The sequence below is a fragment of the Silurus aristotelis genome (assembly GCF_946808225.1).
Source record: "Silurus aristotelis genome assembly, chromosome: 6".
Lineage (NCBI taxonomy): Eukaryota > Metazoa > Chordata > Actinopteri > Siluriformes > Siluridae > Silurus > Silurus aristotelis.
The window spans coordinates 19,514,598-19,526,931 of record NC_139579.1 but is presented as its reverse complement, the minus strand read 5'-3'; the positions used below and the strand labels follow the sequence as shown (position 1 = coordinate 19,526,931).

The following is a 12,334-nucleotide window of genomic DNA, read 5'->3' as shown; positions in this document are numbered from 1 at the left end:
CTGCATTGCTAATGAAGGTGGAGGGACAGCTGTCAGGGGTGATGGAAAACATGATCGTGCAATCCTTGAGTGAGTGATCCCGGCTCCGATTAGCCTCAGTGAAGTTTGCTGAGCCCAAGTGATAAGGCAGGCAGAAATTCCCAAGTTGCCAGTAGCTCTGAAAATTATCACACTGTAGGCAAAGGAGAAATTGTAGCTTACGGCACCCAGGCTTCAATCCCGGGACTGCCCAGATTGACATTATTTAAAGCTATGGAAATGTACCCTGCTTGCCTATCAGACCATAGCTGAAATAACTTTTTCCCCCTCTAGCCTGCTCCATTTATGAACATGTCCAGGATGCTGGCATTCCAAAAAAAAAAAGGTAATTTGAGCATACTTTTACAATTTTATGATCTAATCTGGATAATGGAAATAAACAAACATGTGTAGCACTAGGCAGACTAGCAGATGTAGTGCCTTCGGAGGTCTGAGGTAATCATAGAGAAATCCAGCATGAAAAGCAAATACCAGCAAACCATATGCATTGTTTCAATGTATCCTCTCAGCTTCAGCTATACTTGAGCAGTCATATAATATATTCCTTCCTGCTCAGTGGTTATTTACGATTCAAATATAGCTCATCACATTTCTCTATAAGTGTAATAGAGACTGGATGAAAAATCTAATATCTATTTTTACTTGTTTTGTGATTGCATGTCCAGAACAGTCATACCTCTCCATGAAATCTTAAAGCATTATTAAAATTAAAAGTAAAAGCATAATTTCATTTAACCACAAAGAACATATGCTCAAAAATTTCATACCTACATGAACATTTACAACCAGATAATTTGAAGCTTCATCTATTCTTCAATAAGTTCAGGCACTGCTTTGTAAAGCAAGCAGAGTGTTGTGTGTAGGAATGACCTCATTGTTAATGAAGTGTTATTGACCTGGGTCAGTACTAACATGACTGGTTGCACATTCGCAGTGGATGGGAGTGACTGAATGACTAGATATAAACCAAAAACAGCAGCCAGTGGCATGATGAATGCACACACACACACACACACACACACACACACACACACACACACACACACACACACACACACGCGCACAAACACCAATAATAAAGACTGCACATATAACATGAATCACTGGCATTCAGTAAATGTAATGTAATAAAATGTAATTTCTGTATTTTATACTGTCAAATGTGTAGCTACGCTGAATATTAGCAAAACAAGAAACGCCTGACTGCACAAAACCTAATTAATGTCAAAGGTGCAGGGACAATTTTTTGGCGTAGCCTGTTTGACTTAAGCGCTCTATTTGTGCTTTCCCTGATCCCACAGTCTTTGTCTACATTGTAATGAGTCTTGCGTTAATCCTGGGATTTTCCTGGGGGTCACCTCATGGCAATGCATTGCCACACCAGGTCTAGAGTTTAACCCAACCAAGTCCATGAGGGGGGGTCTGGAGGGTAGAACAACAATGACCTGTTTCCCAAGAGATACCTCCATTTATGGCTGGTTTGGAGGTTTCTGATAGACCTGCTAACCCATTTTAATCCTATTAGAGCAAGCCCACAAAGAGTGAGTCTGCAGTGCAGCGAGTGGAGGGAGAGGACTCCTGATTTCAGCTAGGAGGTGAACAGGGATGACAGTTTTCCCATCAAGACTTATCTATTAGAGGAGTGGACAGAGGAACGAAAAAAAGAAAAAAGAAACAACACAAAAAGCCCAGAAAACACAGGAGAACCATTGTCCTCCGGCAGACCCAAAGAAGAGGGATCACCAAAGGCTAGGCATCTCGAAAGTCAACTGACTGGATATCCATCTTCAGCCATAACGGATGTGTTTCTGATGGGCTGCCGGATAAATTTCTCATAAGGCAAAGCCACAGGAAGTGGTACTGTAGACCCTTGTAGGGTCACCTCACAAAAGCTCGAGAAGGTTGGGAGGCCTCAATGCACTTTTGTTCCTTGCTCCAGTTATGGGACACGTGGTGGCCAAGTGTGCTGGTGGTCCGTCTTGTTACCCCATCGCCAATGTCGAAGCTTAAAGTCTTCCATTGTGATGGATGACGAGGGGGGAGTGACAGGGTCCATACAGACAGAAAGTGTTCTTTAGCCAAGCAAGGCAGGATATGACTCTTTAAGGGCCAGAGGGTGTGAATGGACAATGCCACCATGAAAGAAAAGCAGCTCTGAGAAAGGGGCACTGACTGATAATGCACTTTCACACTCACTGCATCCCTAACCAGGCTTCCTTCATACGGCACTCTAATTTTAGTAGTCATATATTTCCTGATTTAAATAGCTGAGGTACTCTAATCAACAAGAGCTTGTATAGTAATTTAGAACAGCCGTTCCTGTACATGCATGTCAAAGGCTCTTCACGATCATTCATGTCTATCATTATTTGCTCTGATTATCATTTCGTTATCATAAATGCAATGCAAGACACAACATCTTAGGCTATACACTTCAAGATCCCTTCATGCCCTCACTATTCATACACACTACATGAACAAAAACTACAACCGATTTACAATTGAAACACTGGTACAGCAGGGTTGGAATAAATGAAGCTTTACTTGATGGACAGCTTCTTTAAAGTGCTGTGGTGTATAGGTCTAGCCTCTGCCTCCCCTGGGGCCACTGTCTTTAAAATAGCACAAACCAGGGATCCTAAACACAATGTCATGTCATACATTTATGTATGGGCCTGACCTTTTCCATAATGAGTTCACATCATAAACGACGAACCAAAACAAATTTACAAATATTCTCTGCTGAGGTGGGTGACAGCGAATAACATTCTCTATATATGGATGTTATTTTTGTATAAATACTTATTCTTGTATATATAAATGGAGAAAACATTTTTTTATGTGGTCAATGATGGAACATATTAATAATAAATATAATCAAATTGAATTATTAGTAATAAAAATAACAAAACCTGGAAATGCCATTTTATTGGCCATTTGATTACATTTTAGAAAGAAATGTATATTATATATATATATATATATATATATATATATATATATATATATATATATATATATATATATATATATATATATATATATATATATATATATATAAAATGTAGCTCTAAATTCAGCCAGATTGTGTGGTAGAATTAAGATGTGACATAGATTTTTACTTTTTAGCTAGCAATGTACAGTGCAAATGCTTCATATTTACATCCTAATTTCCAGCCTATATAAACACAAAGGAAAAGATGAAATCAGCAGACTGCCTAATGCCTCCTCATCAGTTCATGCATAATTGCCTCCTTTCAGTTTGTTATATCAGGTTGTCACAATTCTGCCACCAAAGAAGTGTTTCATACTAGGAGGACTTTGTCTTTTTGAGCTCACAGAGGGTGGAACTAAAGATGCCGATCCTTCTGCCCCACTGGCTGAATCTTTTGAATATTGGCATCTATGGAATGAGGTTGTCACTCAGAGGGTGTATGATTTTTTTGCAGATGTAGCGGACTCAAATTAAATTAAAAAAAAAGTATGCATTATAATACACCGGTTGTTTTCCTTAGTAGTTTGCTGGCGAACACTGCTGCATTAGGTCAGAGAGTGTACTTGACAGAAAACATGCATACTGAGTGGCTACTTGTGCTGCTTTTCATTTGCACTGTGTATTGATTTTTAGGTGGCCTATTTAATCTAATATTATGTGTGGGTCTCGCACTGCTTTCAGGTTGCCTGTGTGGGCTGGTTATATAGGAGACTTGATGATAATTACACTGGTGGAAGCAAACCTAGATAGCCAAAATGCCAACTTTAAATGCCTCCTTCATTCAGAGTACAGACATAGAAACAGACAAATAAATGGACAGGTGTATAGAACACCATAGAAACTATTGGCATTTTACAAATGCTGCTGAAAGGCATCTGTTCTAAATTGCGCAAGATTATATATGCCTCAGTTGTTCTCTTCTTGGTCCATATGTGATGTTAGACTGAAATGTCAGTGCCTAAATAAGACATCAACTCCATCAAAGATCTCAAATAATCTTGACAAATGTCATTATTGTAATTCATTCACTCATCATGTTGTTTAAAATGGCAAATACACACTTTATTATAAAGTGATTCTTATCACTGAACATGCATAGAAAATACATGAGCCATGACTACAAACATGCCAATTCTTATTATTGTCATGGTCACAATTTCTTGTCTCCTGATACAGCAAGATTAAGCTGTCAGCGATGATAAGAGAAACGATAAGATGCTGTTTGGTTTACAAATGAAGCATAATTAGGGGCACCGGTAGCTGTATACAGTCCCACACGTCTCCTTTCCTTCAGCACAGCATCTCAGCTTGAGCCTGCATTAGGCTTTTGCCATCTAAAAGAATTCAGGTGTTTGGTCATTTAGACTCCTAGTCTCTCACATATTCTTTAATTATATTCTTTAATGAAGTCTCTCTCTCTCTCTCTCTCTCTCTCTCTCTCTCTCTCTCCCCCTCTCTCTCTCTCTCTCTCTCTCTCTCTCTCTCTCTCTCTCACACACACACACACACACACTCTTTTTACATTGTTTATACTTTAGAGAGAGAAATTATGGTGATGGCTGTGGTCATAAAGGCGCTTAATTTTGAGAGACATATGCAAACATTAATGAGCTTAACGAAGAGGCAGCAAGCAATAAATTATTAGGCATGACAAGCAGCGCTGGGCTTAGCAGGTTGCTGGTGGGCATAGGGAAGCATATTCTGAAAGGAATCTTTGTTGGACATTTTGATATATATATATATATATATATATATATATATATATATATATATATATATATATATATATATATATATATATATATATATATATATATATGTGTGTATGTGTGTGTGTGTGTGTGTGTGTGTGTGTGTGTGTGTGTGTGTGTGTGTGTGTAAAAAATACAATGCAATGCTTATAAAAGCAACAATTTCTCTGTATTATTTGGAAATGTCTATGATGGTGGACAAGGATGAATTTATGCCTGGTTTCTGCACATACATTCTTTTGTATTTGCACTAATTCCAACTTCCAAAAAGTCCCAATAGCAGCACTTGTTTTGATCATCAATGAGCAGCTCTCGGTCGTGTGTTTTAACCTCTATTAGTTGGGATTACGAGGCCACCAGCATGCTGGCATTTGGTAAGTGTCACGGTGACTGCACTTGGTGGCGGAATGCTACGTTGTCAGTGGTGCGCTTTATTGCCAGGCTTTTCTCCTTTGCAGAGTGTAGACTAATAAGCCCAGAAATTACAATTGCCTCCCTGCTGAATCCCCGATAGCTGCAAATAATGATATCAGTGCCCTGCTAATCTCCTCAGCTCGCCGCTTGGCATCAGCCTATTGAGTCACCTGTCATACTCATGTCTGATGAGGTGAACTTAATCTTACTGTCTGTAATGACAATGGGGGGCATTTGAATGTTGAGAATGATATTTGTCAAAGTTTCCGCAGTGTTCCCCCCCCCCCCCCCTCTTTGTCTTTTGCTGACAAAGAGTCCTGTCAGAATGTGTGAAACTCAAGATTAAACGAAGACAGTAAAGATTAATCATATGTGCTCGCTTTTCTCATCATTTCAAAAGATTGGTTTAAAGGTAGTTTTGTGTTTGAGTATCTCAAGGCTGGGGATAATTGCAAGAATCAATTTCATTCAGCATGATTACACATCTATTCATGATTAAAGGCCTTTCACTGACACCATTGTTCTAGTCATATTACACAATTCTTTACAGATTTTTGGAACGTGTAATTGTAATTGACATCGATCTATGTGTCCCGTATGCCTAAAACTATGCTCATCAACTATGTATAGAGCTATTCTATCAATAATTATTAACTGGTTCATTATTGTCTTTTGTATAGGGTACAATGTGGCAGCATTACTAAGTTATTGTTAAAAAAAAAAGCAAATATCATTGATTCATAATGGATTTCTTCTTTAATTAGCATACGTTTTTGTGTTGAGCTAATAAAAAAAATTGCATAGTATATCATTTAACGGTCTCTGCTTCAGAAAAGCACACAAACATAGATAAGAGAATATCCAGAGAATATTGGCAAAAATCAGAAAAGGTAATCGAAATAGTTTTACTTATTCTTATAAAGCAATTCAAGGTCAGTGGAAGAAAAGTATGCACCAATCTCTTTTTGTGTTGTATCCTTCATCTATATCGAGTGGTAGGCAAAGACAAGTTGACCTAAGAAACACTGACAGCGGTACAGTGTGCATAAAACTAAATGTTCTGGAGAGTGGCACACAATCTTTCTATTCACAGGCAAGCACTAAAATGCCCGAACTGTCTATGTATCTCTACAACAATGGAAACTATTTCAGAAGACATTGCTTAAATTTATTGTAGAGATATGCATTATTAGATATACATGAAAGGAACTAAAGAGAAAGCCTTCAGGGGTTGTATGTATGTCTTTTCCTTTTTGTTTGTTCATTATACACTAGCACTAACAACCATGGAAATCATGTTGATTATCACAATTATAGCATTTTGAGCGTTTATTAATTGATTTAGGATAGATAATATGGCAAATAAGTATGGATACCTCTAGGGAAATGTGGTGTATGCAGTACAACATAAAATATAGATTTTAAGTTCACCATGTTTCACATTTTCTCATTAGTGTTCTTCTGAGAATTAAATATCCTGTTCCATGTCCCCCCCCCCCCCCCCGCTAATCATATCGCTGTTTTTCTGTAAAGAATCGTGTTCTTTTGCCACATCATAGCCCCCACCCTACACCATCCCATCACTCATCGATCAGTCTTACAGCAAACTGTCATTAGATAAGTGACTGCTTCCTTCCGCTGTCAGATTACCATTGACAGGACAATCAGTGCTGCCTTACTAATGTCAGTGCTGACAAAGAATCATTTAGGTCCGGCATGTACTGCACCGTGCCATCCTCCGCTTCCCCCTGTCACTAAGTCGACACATGGGGGCTGTTAGGACATGCCATAACAGGGAAAATATATTATATATTATGAAGCAGAGGATGGCACAGTGCAGTTCATATATATAAATAAATAAATCCTTCAACTGAACACCGTGGAGGATGGACGTATCCTAGACAGCACAGCTGGCTTTATAATTAAGATGCTTCCTATAGTTAAAATGAACACATTTATAATTATTAACCTTCCACTGTCAGTATAATATGTGAACACAGAGAATAAAGAGAGGCTCTGATCATCAGGTGCAGGTGTATCTCCAGAGGTAACCCAAGCAGTTTGTCTTTAATGCACATTAACTTTTGTGTTCAATCTTACAATAAAGTGGAGAGACAGCAGATCCGGCACATAATGGGATTTTATGAGGATGTTTTGTCTGTGAGACTGGCCATGCTAATGAATCCTGCTCTCTATTCACATAGAGGTAAACTGGTATAAAAAGAGAGAGAGAGAGAGAGAGAGAGAGAGAGAGAGAGAGAGAGAGAGAGAGAGAGAGAGAGAGAGAGAGAGAGAGATGTCACGGGGAAATGCAGGCTGTGCACGTTTCCACTCCAGCATGAATTAGCCAAAGGACAGGAAGGTCAAAGTGTTGCCATTATGAACACAAATCCTTCAGCTGACTGCTTGTTTAAATGCCCGACTGTAGGCTCGCTCTGTGTTTTTACAAAATAATAGTAATACCTTTACCTTTGTGGAGAACGTGAGCGATGTATGATAAACGGTATCAGTAAATATGAATTATATGGTTGAATTATCTTAAAATGTCCTTCAAAACACATTAAATGTAAGGGAATATGTTGAATATATGGCTTTCGGAGCAACTGCTATGGAGAAGCATTACGTTTAAACTGCACACAGAGCCTCCCAAACGATGCATAACAATTAGGACTAAACCGAGCGCCTGTTCTCTGTGTTCAATATTTCCCCAAAATGACTGTCAGACTTTTTTTATGCTGTAATTTGAAATCTGTTTGGCTTGCCTGAAGAGGAATATTATTTCCGTGTGAGAGACACAGTCGCGCTAATGAGCGTGGTTAAGAACATCATTATATTTTAAGTAGCGTTCTGCTGTTCGCAGCAAGGCCTGTAAGAAATCGCTGTAATAATACATTTTTGTATATCACATTCAAAAGGGACATCTGACGCCGATGCTATAATGCCGGGGGAATAATTAGCATGACATTTGCGCTCGGCATTCTGGAAAAAAAGGAAGAAATGCCAATAAACTATATTAATTAGGAGTAATTCAGTCGTACTTCAGTTGAAGTTTCTGCCATGTTGATATTTGGTTTATTCGCATTGATGTCTTGGCAGCAGACATTTCGCTGCTTGAACAAAAAGAAGCAATGGTGTATGTTAAGTGCTTTTGAAATGGCAAGCTTTCCAAGCAGCAAAACTATGTCTGATGAAAGGGTGTGAAATACAATCTGGAAATCGATTTCACAATCCGGCTCTACTCGCGCCACCGATAGAGTGGCACTATGTCAATGCTGCTGTGTGCATGTCTGTACATTTAATACACTCTCAATGAAGGACTTCGCAATTTCTGCTCCTGTTGTTAAGTCCGCCAAATTAATGCATGTTTGTGCTTGCATGAGTGGCAGAGGCACAGGAATATTCAATTGCTTTAAAATTGATTGGATTGTTGATATAATGTAGTGGCACTACAGTTGCATGTCTGGAGAGTGGGCTTGAATTTGCCTCATGGCTACAGCTTAGACAATGGCTCCCAATATTCCCAGATGACAAAAAAATGTAAAAAAAAAGCAAAGCATGACATTTTGGGTTGTATACGCCATATAATTAGCATGCTAAGCGGCGCTAATGACAAATAAAGAGATAAAGCCCTGAGCTCTTCTTGCTGTGATTGTCATCTGAAGCACTCTTGTTAGGACTCGTGATGTATTTGTTTGTGTCTTTCTTCCGTCAATTACAGTTTGCACTTTGTCACCCGGTTTCATTGTTGTTATGAGCTGGCACATCTCTCGCTCTGTACATGTGTCTATTGAATATAAATGAAAGCTCACTGTCTGCTTATGACAAAAGGGCCACAGAATAGGAAGTGACAGACAGAGCGCAAGAGAGGGAGAGAGGGAGAGAGAGAGAGAGAGGCAGAGAAAGGAAAAAGCTGCTTTATGGAGCTCTGTCTCTACCATCTGCACGGACAGGCAAAACAGGATGCAAACATCGGGGAAATTAAAAGGCTTTTTTTCCTGTGATTAATGGTGGTGATACATGTCAAGCCGTTTAACCATATTTAACAAAACTATAGCAGTATGCAGCTGTTGCATTCTCTCGACTAAAAACAGCCAGAGGAAAAGAGGGGGAGAGAGTGCAGCAGGTGGTGAGAAAGAGGAAAGAGGGAGCACAACATGGCCATAATCAAATACTACACGACTACTATAATTCTCCATCATGGAAACAAAGCAACAAGGAATTAATTTTTTTTTTTCATTAAAATTATACTGCAAAACTACAAGGTGTGAGATTATCATTTTACTTTGCTCTCATCATTAGCTGTCTGTTGTTTACTTCTTTTAAAAAAAAGCATGGCTGTCAACGATTTATTATCTCCGTAAATACAACCCCGCCAAAAAAAAGAAAAAAAGAAAGAAAGAAAAAACAAAAATGACCAATGCTGTCAATTAAAAAAAGCTTTACTTTATAGAACTTTGAAGCTAAGCCACAATAGCGCTATCTAAGTCATCTGCATAGCAGGGAGTTTGATTTTTTTTGTTTGAGACTCGTGCCAAGTAAATAAGCAGCAAAGCATGGGGGAGGCACTAAACCTGGCCTATCCCAACATCCCTAGACACCTATTACGTGATATGCAAAATTATGCCCGTGCAAATATCTAATGATGAGCCAGTGATGTCTTGTTAAGCGGCATTGTTTGGCTTTAGATCCCACCATATCTGCCTTGTATTCCTTGCTTGATGAAAGACAAGAAAGAACAGAGTACAGTGTTTTGTCCTTCTTTCTCCTCCTCTGCATTGTCATTGTCTCGGGTGCAGTTAACTCATGCCTGTGTTTTTTTTTTTTTTTTTTTTTTTTTTTGCTAGGCTCTGTCCCTTGGCATGAGCAGGCCTGATTTGGCAGAGGAGAGCACTGAGAGTGTGCCTGCCCAGCAGGGGAGGGCCTTTTGATGCAGACCCCTGGGAGCTCGCCACTGAGGCAGAGCTGTGTGTCACAGATGTGACAGCTTTCATCTAACAGTTAACTTTTTCCTAATTAAGCCACCCAGCTAATTACACTCAGATCTATACGATCGAAAGCAGAACAGGATAAGTAAAATACATAAATAAACAGCTCAGGTCAAATAAGATCATATCATCAAATTTTCTGGGAGCCAATCTTAAGGGTAGGGCAACGGATGAACAGGACTCACCTGGGTGCAAGAAAGGAAAAAAAAAACCACATCACACAGCAAATACAGCGAGGCCCATCTCATTTGCGACAACACCTTCCTTGAATGCTGAGGCGTAATTATGAAATAACAGGGGGAAGAAAAAATGACAAAAGGAAAAAAATTCCATAATTAGCAAGGCAACTCCCGGCACAAGAAATGGAAATTAGTCACAGTGTAATAAATTAGCCTATGCATACATTATGTGAGATGAATACCCTTGGGGCTACGAATTAGCGCTTTTGGACTTGCACCCTCATGTATCTAAATAAACCATTCAGTGCTTGCTTATTATAGGCTCACAAAGAGACATCTCTGAAACTCTTTCCTTTCAAATCAGCCCCCCCCGATCCCCCTACACGCACACCTACATCATTTATAGGAAGGCTATATGCTGCAGTAGGAGGGGGATGATTGAAAACAGTGCGTTTGTCGTATTCTGCTGTGCTCTCATGCTACCTTCACTTATGCATTTGTAAACTATCGCAAATTTCTTCCCCATTTTAGTTTGATTAGTGCTGGCACTTTCTAGGACTATCCCATTTTTTCCCCCCTAGATGACAGTAAACAAACGCGAAATTAAGCCGAGCTCGGTTGAGCTGGGGAAAAATTTGCATCAAAATAACGTAGCAAGCTACAACCCGGCAGAATCAGATAGAAGCAACAAAGGCAGGCAAATTACAAATTAAAAGGAATGATGTGAATTGTATTTTGTCACCAAGCTTCACAGGCCATTTAGAGAATAGCGGAAAGAAAGAAAGAAAGGGGGGGAAAAAAAACATGGCAAGCGGCAGCGCCGTGTTTTGATGAGTCTTATCTAGAGCGATTATTCATACTTGTCCTTCTGCTTGAATTAAAGCAAGAGTGCTGGAGCCCGTTAAAGCCAAATACTTGAATGGCTAGTGAACTCTCACCTTTGCGCGCATCCATTTAGCTTGCAAATGAAAGCCAAGTACAGTCGGCGAGAGCCATAATGGGCCTTTCTTCTTGCAGAGTGCGGTCATTACATACTAATTTCTCCTGGAAGCTCTTCAGGAATTGAAATACTTGGCTGTGGCAGCCCTGCCTCTTGCTGAAATGCACAGGCCTACAATGCCAGCACACAAGGTGTTTGTTCAAGGCCTACTCACAGCAGCTGACCACAATCAGGCTCGATTGAAGAGGGCTGATTGCAACTTGATGCAGCACTGCTTTCAGATAGAGGAATGAAAAAAAAATGAATATAATACTGGCAGTGTGATTTTCATCATGATTAAATAGATTCTTGATTCTTGAAAAAAAAAAAAACTCACTCATATTTTAGCAGGGCAGCAAGTAATATGTAAATGACACACATAGTGAGGGAAGGTTTTAGTGATGGAATTTAAACAGCAGTCTGGGAAAATATTGTACTTCCATCCTAATGAGCAGTAGTACAAACATTACAATCTAAGTAATAATCACAAATAACTGTTTACATACACTGCATTAAAAAAAATCCATCCATCCATCCATCTTCTCCCGCTTATCCGATGCCGGGTCGCGGGGGCAGCAGTCTAAGGAAAGATGCCCAGACTTCCCTCTCCCTAGACACTTCTTCCAACTCTTCCGGGGGGACACCAAGGCGTTCCCAGGCCAGCCGGGAGACATAGTCTCTCCAGCGTGTCCTAGGTCTTCCCCGGGGTCTCCTCCCAGTGGGACGCGCCCGGAACACCTTCCCAGGAAGGCGTCCAGGAGGCATCCGGAACAGATGCCCGAGCCACCTCAGCTGACCCCTCTCGATGTGGAGGAGCAGCGGATCTACTCCGAGCTCCTCCCGAGTGACTAAGCTTCTCACCCTATCTCTAAGGGATCGCCCAGCCACCCTGCGGAGGAAGCACATTTCGGCCGCCTGTATCCGGGATCTTGTCCTTTCGGTCATGACCCAGAGCTCATGACCATAGGTGAGAGTAGGAACGTAGATTGACC

The 12,334-nt window shown here is 40.0% G+C and overlaps 1 long non-coding RNA gene across 1 annotated transcript in view; it reads right to left on the bottom strand.

Moving 5' to 3' along the window:
- LOC310727539 overlaps positions 1-11,747 on the bottom strand; it is a 20,366-nt gene extending 8,619 nt beyond the window's left edge. Inside the window, exon 1 of the long non-coding RNA XR_014534040.1 lies at positions 11,302-11,747. This is a non-coding gene — a long non-coding RNA (uncharacterized lncRNA). The remainder of the gene's footprint in view (positions 1-11,301) is intronic.
- Between the last annotated feature and the right edge of the window lie 587 nt (positions 11,748-12,334).